At 42.9% G+C, this 12,169-nt stretch overlaps 1 protein-coding gene across 5 annotated transcripts in view; it reads right to left on the reverse strand.

Annotated features, from left to right (window-relative positions):
- The window catches only part of HECW1 (HECT, C2 and WW domain containing E3 ubiquitin protein ligase 1), a 430,747-nt gene that overhangs the window by 19,574 nt on the left and 399,004 nt on the right, over positions 1-12,169 (reverse strand). The gene's annotated exons all lie outside the window — the stretch shown is intronic.

Genomic DNA, 12,169 nt, shown 5'->3' on the forward strand with positions numbered 1-12,169 from the left:
GCAGCAATGTCCACAATAGCCAAACTATGGAAAGAGCCAAGATGTCCAACAACAGATGAATGGATAAAGAAGATGTGGTATATGTATACAATGGAATATTATGTAGCCATCAAAAAAACCGGTATCTTGCCATTTGCAACAACATGGATGGAACTAGAGGGTATTATGCTAAGCGAAATAAGTCAAACAGAGAAAGACTTGTATCATATGATCTCACTGATACGAGGAATTCTTAATCTCAGGAAACAAACTGAGGGTTGCTGGAGTGGTGGGGGTTGGGAGGGATGCGGTGGCTGGGTGATAGACATTGGGGAAGGTATGTGCTATGGTGAACGCTGTGAATTGTGTAAGACTGATGAATCACAGACCTATACCTCTGAAACAAATAATACATTATATGTCTAAAAAAAAAAAGATAGTAGGAAGGGAAAAATGAAGGGGGGGGAAATCGGAGGGGGAGACGAACCATGAGAGACTATGGACTCTGAGAAACAAACTGAGGGTTCTAGAGGGGAGGGGTGTGGGGGGATGGGTTAGCCTGGTGATGGATATTAAAGAGGACACGTATTGAATGGAGCATTGGGTGTTATACGCAAACAATGAATCATGGAACACTACATCAAAAACTAATGATGTCATGTATGGTGATTAACATACAAAATAAAATTTAAAAAAATAATAAAAAAATAAAACCTTATTGGGGCAAATCCTGGGATTTTTTCCTAATATCCTGAAATTTTTGCTAATAACTTGCTTGGCTGATTGCTGAGTCTCCCTGGAGCTTGATCCCATTGTTACCCTGCTCCTAAACCAGATGCTTGTCTGCTTTCTCTAGCACATTGGTTCCCTCACCGTATGGGCCTTGCTCATCTCTGGCTCCTACCTCCATAACAGGGGTCTCCCTGGTCTCTTTCCATCTAAGTATATTTTACCCTAACTGTAGACTTAGTTGTGACTTTTTTCAGATCCTCCCAGTTGGAATTTTCAACTAACCCATCTCCACTACCTTTCATGAGACTCTTTTCAGACTCATAAGATTTCCTACTCTATAACTACTATAAAAATTGTTAAAATGAATAGATCATCTGATCCCATAGAATGAGCATAATTATAAATAACACTTCAAACTGGCGTATTTCAAGTGGTCAGTTCTATTTGCAGGAAATAACATACAAATGTTATTGACTCTGAAGAGACTAGAGGTGAAGGGAATCTCAGCAAAGGTGCACTGTGGTTGGGGAAGCTCATAGAATAATCAGACGTCTTAGAGTCCTTGAGGCCAGTGTGCCCCTCTAGTGCTTTGTCCCTCAGTGCTCTCTCCTGACCAGCTCAATAACTGACCAGTCCCCAACATGGTGACCACAATCCTGTATATACAAACACAGCTTGCTTCTACCCCAATACAGGCTTGCCCACTCTAACTGTACTCCAAGCATTACAGCTGATGCTTCTAGCATGATGGTGGGGTTGTGACCATCCAGATGGAGATGACCAAGACCACCCAAAGCAGGAAGAGAGCGAACATCAACACAGGTGCCTGGCCAAGTACCCTCTTCACTTAGAGGTGGCCCCCGAAGGCCTAGTAAAGAGAAATTGTAATCTCAGCAGGCAGTAAGTATCCACAGATATGGAGTAGAAGAAAATATTACACAAGAATACAATTTTCAGCTCAATGTTAAAAAAATGGAATATTTCAGTGAATTGTAGATTTTCTAACAAAATATAAATCATTCAAATCTATTCAGGAAGAAGCAGAAAACTTAAATAGACAAATAAGCACAATATGAACTAGAAAACTATAAGGAAAAAGGACTATATACAAAATTGATGCTGGGACTGGATATATATGTATATGTATATGTATATACATATATATATATGTATATATATATACATATGTATTTAAAGACATATTCTTTCAAACCCTCCATGGATAGAAAGCCCCTCTGCTATTTATATAGTTCCAGAAATCAGAAAAGGATAGAAAACCTCTTAATTCATCATTATGAGCTACCATCACCACAAAATGGAATCTGGAAAAAAAGCAAAAGAAAGAAAACTAAAGACATTTCACTCATATATTTAAAAAATCATAATTTAAACACCAGAACCTACCAATTCATTCCCAGAACAATGCAAAGTGATTAAAGATATTTGATTTTAGGAAACTGAGGACAGTTTAATATTAGGTATTCTATTATTAAAATAATGAAATCAAAAGACAAAAATCATATGGCCTTTGTTGTTGCTGGAAGCTGAAGTTACTTGATAGTATCTGCCATCAATTTCTGAGGAAAAAAAATCTTTGTAGTAAACCAGGAATAGAAGAATGTTTCCTTACCATAATGATGAATGTCTATCTCAGCACCTTATTTAACAGTAAAAATGCAGAAGGATGCTGGTTCCCACCACCCTCCTTCTACAATATGCCATGAGCTTCAATGACTGCAATTACTTATGAGTGAAAAATTGGAAACAGGTTGGAAATAACTTTCACTGGATGCCTATTGGGCCAACATGATACTCATGTTATCTCCCTGACCCTTGCAACAACTCTATTTTCACAATTATAGCTATCTTCATCTCACAAATTAAGAAGCTGAAGGTCAATAATTAGCCCCAAGCAAGTGGAGTGGTGAAGACACCAGATCAGGCCTTTCCCTCTGTGTCCATTTGGAGAAGCCAAACAATGGAGAAGTTAATCCTCTGGGCTAGGGGCCAGGACGCCTGGTGTAGATCACATGTAAGGACTTAACTACCTGTTCTCTGTTTCCTCTTCTGGAAAACTGAATTTTTAAAATGATATTATTATCTTATTTTATGTTGGCTTCCAACACCAACTTGTGCTAATTAGAAATATCTTGGTTCAAGTAAACTTCAACTAGCTTAAGCCAAGGAGGGGAATTCTTTATAAGTTCCTGGTGGTATCTCATGGAATCCAGGGTCAGGAATGCAGTTGGCTGCCAGGAAGATGAGGCACTTCAGTGACATCACTCTCCCTCATCCACCTTCTCTCCTTGACTTCTCTTTGTGCACATCTGTTCCTTTCTTCTCTCTCGCTGTCAACACTTCCTGTGGTTTTCATCCTAGAGAGACCAACTTGACTCTCTCTTCGTCCAAATTTCCAACATGATTCCTTGCTTGTTCCGACTCAGGTTGGCTGCCCACCCTGGACCAATGGTAAGTGATCAGGAAAGAAAGGTCTGGGGAACAGGCTCAGGGTTTGGTGTCTTGTGCAGCACTGTGTACTGAGGATCACCACTGCCTACCTCTCAACAAGGGGCTGCGACCAGATGGAGTGCAGCAGATGGCATGGTTTCTAGCACAGGAGACTTGCAATGCAGACCACCAATAGACAGTTGTTTGTTTTGAATGGGTAGACCATAAGATGGAATTTCTAAAGACAAAATTATACTGGTTTCACAGGCTGATGTGGGCCACTAGTAAGCCCTAGATATTTTTTTTGTAGGTGTGCAAGCAATCTATGATAATATGGTTTGGCTTTACATAAACATAGACAGGATGGCTCATAGCCAGACCAATATATATATATATATAGAGAGAGAGAGAGAGTAAAATTTATTCCAGAGCAATGAACTATGATCTGGGATATGTTTGTTTGAAGCACAATACAATTGTACAATTCAAATCCAAAAGAATAGCTTAAAAAGCGTAGATTGAAATGGAAAACCTTTACCAGTTGAATAATTGCCATGGTGCATAACTTCATTTATGAGAAAACATCTTCTAGTAATTGTGCACTTCCTTTGTTTGTCTCACTTAGCTTGAACAACTACTTGCTGGGAAATTGATTATACTTGTTACAAATGTGCAGGAATTATGAAATGGAAAGAAATTATGTCTCTTCAGTCTCTGTATTGATAATTGAAGAAATTATATACATAATTTAAGCAAAAAAAGTTTATGTTATGTTAAATTATTTGGCACAAAGAGTTCTTTTAAAAGATTTTATTTATTTACTTATGAGAGAGAGAGTGCACAAGTGGGAGTGTGCGGCAGGGTAGAGGGGGAGGGAGAGGGACAAGCAGACTCTACTCTGAGGGCGGGGCCCAATGCAGGATCATGGCCTGAGCTGAAATCAAGAGTTGGACACTCAACTGAATGAGTCACCCAGGTACCCCACAAATAAAAAGTTTTAAGGACAAATAAAAGTAAGTCCCTATGGAAGTAGCAGACTGGGCCTTCCCTGCCTGTGGGTATTCATGTGTCACTTCAATATCCAGACCCCAGGGTCCTCGGTTGCAGAGCCCCCATGTGTGAACTTGCAGGACCCCCAACCCTCCTTCCTCATCAGGGACCCCACAAGGAGTCCCAGCTGATACTGCAGGTCAGCCTGGCTCACAGGGTGTGGCACTGTTCCTCTTTTTCTGGGCCGCCATTTTTGAAAGCATACTGATATCAGCACATCCCAGAGATGGTTAATGTGCTGCATGTTCTAGTGTGGCGCCATTGCCATCAATCCCCAGGCTGCTGCTACCCGAGATCTGCTCTTTGGAGTGGACTGTGCTCATTTTTATTTTGCTGGTAGGGAACAGCTCCTCTGTGTTAACCTGCTCAGTTAGACGGACTTCACAGCAGAGTTGCTAGGCACCTGAGAGTTTACTAGGACTCCTTTTGAAGTTTACTCACTGTCCTTCAATCCCTAGGCTGGCAAAGTCATGGTGGCCCTAGGGAGTAGCTACCACCACTCATTCACATCTCAACCTCAGGCTTGTGGGCCACTCTGGTTTGCTGTGCCATTCTTCTGCTTCTCTTAAACTGTGTTATTTCTGAGGACCTAGATTCCCTGCTCACCCTTGCTTTCTGTTGGCTCTCCTTTGTGAGCCTATCAGACATGCCCACATGTGTTTAATGAGGGGCATCATTCAACTTCTCTTCAAAGGAGGGGCTTTAGGCCCCAGGTAAATCAGCAGATGCAAGTGCAGACAGCATGGAGGTGTCTGAGGACACAAGAAGGCTAGGCATGTCTCCTGAATGCATGTACCAGACATGCCAGCTACACCATGGCAGGTCCCTCTGGGAACCTTCCCCTGGTACTAGATGGTGGGGCTCAATCTTTTCTCCATTCCAGCCACCTGAAGGAAACAGCACTCTGATGGGTCAGGAATGGGGCCTCCCTTCATCAGTAATCCTCGTAACCCTCTAGGATATTCTGATACGCCATCATCTTACGATGTATTCCTGACTCTTTAAAAGTACATACGCCATTTTTTCCTATTTATTTACTGATCAGAAATTAATCCACAGAAATCCATTTGGACCCAAGACACCACAAAAATATGATCTGTATAGCAAAATACCAAGAACTCCACATTTAATAGAAAAAAAAAATCTGTTCTATTGAGAGTCAGTCAACTATGGGTTTCATCGTTAAGAAGACATGGTCTGTTTTCCTTCAGGGGAAGAATGTGGATAGCTCACAATTACATTTCTCAACCTAACCCCACCAACCCTGTGATTTATAGAAATGATCCTTGGACTCTTAAGTTCTTTTCATATCCTTGGTTTTTCCATGTGTTACAAGTTTTTGTTTTTTGGTATCATCAACCCCTACCCTCCTGCCAAATAAAACAAAACAGAATTGGGTATTCTTTAGTGTAAAGAAAAACATACACAGCATAGAAAGTATCAAATAAAAGTACATCAACTCTGTCACAGGAGGTAATGTCTTTGACCTTGATGGGTCTTTCCCCTGCCTCAGTTGGTGAGCACAGACACACTTGTGTGAGTGGGATCACCTTGCCACTCCTGCTTCTCTGGAGCTTCCTCTTTTCATACCACAGGACAGCACAGTCACCCTCACATATCTGCAAATGCAGGTCTTCATCATCCGATTTAAGTAAACTTGCACAGTATTTCATTTCATAAATGTTGTTCACTTGGTTTGGCCCTTCCCATTCTGATGGAAACCTAAGGGGTTTTCATTTTCATCCATCTGCTCATAGGTATTGGGGGAAGCAGCATGCAGCCAGTTTACTCTGGGACCATCAGGGGACTTTTGAAATCGGCAGATGTCACTCTTCAAGCATCCTCCTCAACACCTCGCCAGATATCTGGAGGGTGAACTGTGGTTGCCTCTGATGATTGAAACTGCAGCCGCCACTTTGAGCTTTCATAAAGACATGGAGGGAGATTATGGCAGGAGATAGGAAAAGAACCAGTCATACTGGCAAGGATTTATCTCAGTTTCTATCTGGGTTTTGTACATTTTAGTGAGTTCAAAAGGCAATGGAGTTTCACACATTTCTAGCACATCTTCCCACGTGGTTTGAAAGCCCAACAAAGACTTGACTCTCCCCTTGAGTGTATTACCATCTGTTGACTCATTATTTTTTGGGCGGTTTGCCAATAATCCAAAGAAGGCAATGTGGTAGGAAGGACAAAACTGAAAGTTCTGATGTCAGACTGCCTCAGTTTAACTCTTCTGACCTGGGTGGCTTTGGGCAAGCTGCTAAACATCCATGGTCCTCAGTTTACTCATCTGCAAAATGGGGGTCATAATGCATAGGGCAACGGCTAAGACACTAAAAGACTTTGCCCAGGGACTAGTGGAGGTCAGTCCACCTGGGTGTTTAATAAAAACACCATCTGCAGACTGGCACGCCTGATCTGTCAGAACCCCAGGGATGCTGGACTGAGGGGGGAAAATGAATGTGGACTGAGCCAGGGGACTAGCATGCAGTTTGTTGCTGCTGCAGAACTACAAGCTTTTGCTGTGCTTACACACAACATTCATGCATCACAATGCCTGGCACAGGGAAGGGTCCCATCAAGATTTGTTGAATTGAATTAAATTAAAAATTTTCATCTGATTTTATCCCAGTGGAGCACGACTATGCAAGCCTACTGAAAATTTCTGAAACATCATGTACCATTTGATGCCCGTTTCCAGTATTGATAGTAGGTCCCCATTTAGGAAGACAGACAGACAGACTGAACTGCAGAGGAGACTGGGTAATTGAGTCCACATATGGAAAGATGTGGCGAATGTTTTACACCAAGAAGCCAACAAAGCAGGCTTCTCCCTCCCTCCCTCTCCCTCTTCAGTCTCTCCAGTGGAACTTTGCATGGGAACATGGTTTAGCAGGAGGTAGTATGTAATGATTTCACAGTGTATTTTTCAACTGGTTCTTTAAACAAAAGTAGTTTGCGCAATGGCAAAAAATTCAGTCAGGAAGTTTGGGAGAGGAATTTCTTGTTCACAGGCTGGATTTATGGAAGGGAAAGCAGATGGCTTGACAAGCGAAGAAAATAACACCTAATGATACCCTGAAGGACATTTTGGATAGTGAATCAAAATACTCTTAAAAGGCTTCTAATTAATCCCTTTATATGAAAGTGATATAAAAATGGAATAAAACCCTCAGTGCAGTACCCAGGTAATATGCCAAGTCAAAAAGGTTCTTCTGTGGTGTATCTGGTAGTTTGATCCCCTGCCATTAAACTTGAGCCCCTAATAATTGTGTCAAGGTGTCTCTGGGTTTAGTGATCTTCTCAGTTTCTTCTTGACCTGTAAGCCTTCAGTCTGCCTCTGTGTGACTCTGGTTTCTGGATCTTTGGATGCAACACCACTCAGCATCAGCTTCAGCCTTGCAAGACTTAAGGCTGACCCTATCTCCTGGCCTTCCTGCTGAAAGGTGATCAGACAATATATTGAGAGGACAAGAGGCTGGACACTTGGTGATAATATGCTTGGCCCCTGCTGCCTTTGGTGAGGGGATGGGGGCTGAGGCAGATGTTCAAGCACTTGGCAGGAAATGACTATGACTGCACCCACCTGTGCACTGCCTATCACCTGCAGACTGACAGCAGGTGGTTTGCGTCAGCTGAATTCTAGAAGGTTCTCTCTGAAGCAGCCATGCTTTCCATTCCTGCTACTTTGTAGATCATCCTAGGTCACTGCTTCCCTGGCAATTGACAGGACTTTGCAGGGGTTAAGGTCTTTTGTGACTCTCAAAAGAACAGAGCTGGTTCCTCAACTGTAGCACTATAGAGTATTGCTGTTCTTGCGCTTTAAGACATCTGACACTACTGGTGGCCTTTCCCCAATAGATGCCAGGACCAATTGTGATATTAGCCCAACCTGTCTCCAGACATTGCTCAATGTCCCCTGGTGGGGGTGAGGGCAAAGCCACCCCCTTGGGGGAAGAATATCCAAATAGGTGATTATAGTCTCCTTTCTAACTGGCACGTAGGTATCACATGCCTCTCCTGGGCCCTCCGTGGCAATGAAGGTCACCAACCTCAAGGCTTTGTGTTCCACTCTGCGATACCTGAGCAGTTTTTCACCACTCCTAGAATCTCTAAGTATACCTTCCTACTCCACCAAATATAATTTTATATTCCCACCAGAAACTTGGCCTCTAGGTTTCCCTTGGGGAAAAGATGGGAGGCAAGAATGATGCCTCCCAAATGCACCAGACTGTGTCATCCTTTCTGAGGGGATGAGGTCTGATCTGAATTATGGAAAAGGGTGAGCCTCTAGGAGAATGAGGCATTATAAGTTGGGGGAATAGTGATATCCAAGGTGGAAACACATACAGTTTGTTTGAATAACAGAGAAGGGAAAGTGGGACTGGACCCCAGACAGAGAAAGGGAAGAGGGTAGAACATGAGTTTGGAGAGACACCCAGGGGACAGAACATCAGGGCTTGGCAGTCCATAGTAAGGACTTTGGATTTTATCCAAAGTGTGATGGGAATCCCCTGGAGGTTTCACGAAGGGTCTATGAATGAACTGACTGATGCATTGAAATGATCACTCTGGATGCTGCATGGAGGGAGGTGAGTGCGGCAAGAGTGGAAGCAGAGAGACCGGTTTAGAGGTTCCTGCAGTAATCCAGATGGGCGGTGATGGTAGCTTACACTAGGGTGGTGATAGTGGAGGCAACGAAGTCAGATTCAGGATGTATTTTCATGATAGAGCCAAAAAAACTTGCTGATGGATTGGATGGGAAATGTGAGAAAAAGAGAGGCACCAAAGACAGTCAATGGTCTTGGACCAGAGCAATTGTGTGGATGGTGGTGCCATTCAGCAGATGAGAAACACCAGAAGAGAAGGGTGCAGGAAAAACTTGAGAGTTCTCTTTCAGACATATTGTTTGTCATGCTTGTTAAATATCTGGGTAGAGCTGTTGAGCAGGCAGCTGTATCAATGAGTCAGTACTTCTGGGAACAGGGCCTGGCTGCAGATGTTAATGTGAGGGTTGGCAGGACGTAGATTGCATTCGAAGTTATGCAGATGGACAAGATTTCCCCAAAGAGGTATATGCAGATAGAGGGGAGGACGAAGGGCTGAGCATTTGTAACATTCACAGATCTGGAAGATGAGGAGGGACAATAAAATAAACTGAGAAGGAATGGCAATGAGGTTGGAGAGGAACCAAGAGAACATGCTTCAGGATGGAGGCAAAGACCAACTGTGTCAGGTGCCTCCGAGATCAGGGAATAGGAGGTGTGAGAGTTGCCCAGTGGATCAGGCAACCTTGATGAGAGCTGTTTCCATGGGGGTGAAGGGGAGGAAAGCCTGGCTGGAGAGAAGGGGAGAAAAGGAAGTGGAGAACGTGGCACAGATAACTCTTTGTACAAATGTGTCTCTAGGGGAATGGTAAATCAGAGTAGTAGGTGCAGGAGGGTGTGACACCAAAGGAGGCTTGGGTTTGTTTCTCAAATGTGAGAGAAATTAAAGTGTATTCATGCATTTTCGATTTCAACAAATTTACTGATTGTCTACCATGCGCCAGGTGTGTACAAAGATGCCAAAGGTAAATGTTCACTTTGAAGAGTTTACAGGACACTAGGGGGAGAGATAATAACAATGCAACAATTCATTGCCATGTAAGATGTGCTGTAGAAAAGTACACAAGGTGTGTGAAAACACGACACTTGCTGATTTGGGAGGGATTAAATCTAGGCTGGGTTTCTGAAGGAGGTGATGACTGAGGTGAGCTTTGCAAAATGAGTAGAAATTAGATCACTTAAGACAGGGAAGGGCTTTCCAAGAAAATAAAATCACATGAGGAAAGAGGCAAGAAATAGAATGGCATGTGTTCATGATGACTAGAGCATAAAGAGTGAGGAGGGGCAAGATTAGGCTGAAGAAAGAGGAAGTGGGAGGTCCTGGAAGGTCTTATTTTCCGTGCCAAGCAGCTCAGTTTTTCAATCCTAGAGAATGGAGACCTACTGAAGGGTTTAACCAAGCGAGGGATATACTTGGTTTGGCATTTAAGAAATCAGTCTGCAGTCATGTGAAGGATGGATTTGAGGAGGAGGGCAGATTGGAGGGTGTATTACAGTATGTCCAGGTCATTGTGAGAAAAATTTTGGAAGTAAAAATGTCAGGACATGGAGCTTTATGTGAGCAGAAAGAGAAATGAAAGATGGCAGGAAGTGGCTCATGGAGAGATTAGATAGATGTTAACTTGGAGGAGGATCAAAATAAAGATGTCTAGTAGGTATTTCGAAAAAAGAGTTTGCAGCTCAACAGAGAGGTCAGGCTAAAAATATAGCTTTAGAATTCATATTGTAACATGGAGAGAACTTTGTAAAACAGGGAACTTTGATTCTATTGTTATATTTTATATAGAATTATATCTATCTTTCCATCCATCCATCTATCCAACCATCCATAAAATATCATGGAAGGACTTGAGTCAGAAAATATTTTTTTAAAGATTAATTAATTTATTTGAGAAAGAGAGAGAGTGGGGGCGGGGGAGGGAAGGGCAAAGAGAGAGGGAGAGATAGTCCCAAGCAGATGCCTTGATGAGCACACAGCCCCATGCAGTGGGGCTCCATCTCACTCCCCTGAGATCACAATCTGAGCTGAAACCAAGAGTTGGACATTTAACTGACTGTGCCACCCAGTGCCCCTCAAGTCAAAATATTAATAGTCTTTATTTCTGTGTGGAGATATTTCCTTATGTGAATTAAATTTCTTACAATGCATGCACATTACTGATGTTATAAAATCATATATGTTTATTTACATATAAAATATGCAAGTAAATGTTTCCACTAAGATAAGGAGTGGTAATAGTTCACTGGGTCTGTTGATTAGGTGGTCTCTGCTGCTCATGGAAAGGGCAGTTTTGGTGATGAATACTGACATCAGATTCGGTAGAAGTGAATGAAGGAAAGGAGCCATAACCAGGGGGAGAAGGTAAAGTATAAAGATGGATGAGGGAGAGGAAACTCGCTGGAGCAAGGGCACAGAGGGGATGGGAGCAGATGGATCCAGAGCCTACGGGGAAGGGTCTGTCTTGAACAGAAGGAGGGCGATGCTGGGAAGGTGTCAGCACTGGGCATTTGTAGTTGGGGTGTGAAATTGAGGTGGTTGACTCAGTGTTTTCACTTGAGTAGGATCTGAAGTCATCTCCTCAGAGTGATAGAGACTATTTGGCAGGGGCTTTCAGGATAGTGGAATGGAAGGTGCATCAGTCAAAGGACTGGTGAGCTTTGCTAAAGAACCTGCTGAGGTCAGAGAGTATGATTTAGGATTGTACCATCTCTCAGAATTCTTTCTTTTTCTTTGGTGCTAAAGGTACAGGAAACAGCTCTGGCACTGAATGTGGGAGAGTGCATTATGACATTGATCCACGGTGGCGTTTTGCCCATCAGATGGAGTGCAAGCATGGAGGCCCGGGGTGAAGGAAGCCATGCCAGATGGGTAGGGGATGGTGAGTCTGAGGTGCAAATGAACTTGGTGAGCAGCTGTGGTAGGGGGAGGAGGTGGGAACACTGGATGTACAATGATTGATGGTGGGATTTAAAATTTTTCAATTTCAGATATGGCACGGTTCTGGGTGATAATGAGGCTGGGAGGGCCATTGTGGGAAGCAGGTGGCCAGGGTGCAATGTAGGTCAAGGCCTCTGGGGTTAGGTAGATTAGTTCTATTCTCCATACCCACCTTTATTCAGATAATGTTTCAAGGAATGTGTAAAGAATGCCCTCCCTCACACCCCCAAAGTTGTTTAAATATTGCAGATGCAAGGCATGATTTTTATTTGGTTTTCATAGCTCCTTGTGTGAGGAAACAGTGTTGCAATTAGCTGAGAAAACTTGAATTTTTCTTCATCTGCCATGAAAGAGACTCTGCCAACACAAGATAATGACAGGATATTATCTTCTGATTGCTAATTAGCAACTG

This window comes from Halichoerus grypus, chromosome 12 (assembly GCF_964656455.1).
Source record: "Halichoerus grypus chromosome 12, mHalGry1.hap1.1, whole genome shotgun sequence".
In the NCBI taxonomy this organism is placed as follows: Eukaryota; Metazoa; Chordata; class Mammalia; order Carnivora; family Phocidae; genus Halichoerus; species Halichoerus grypus.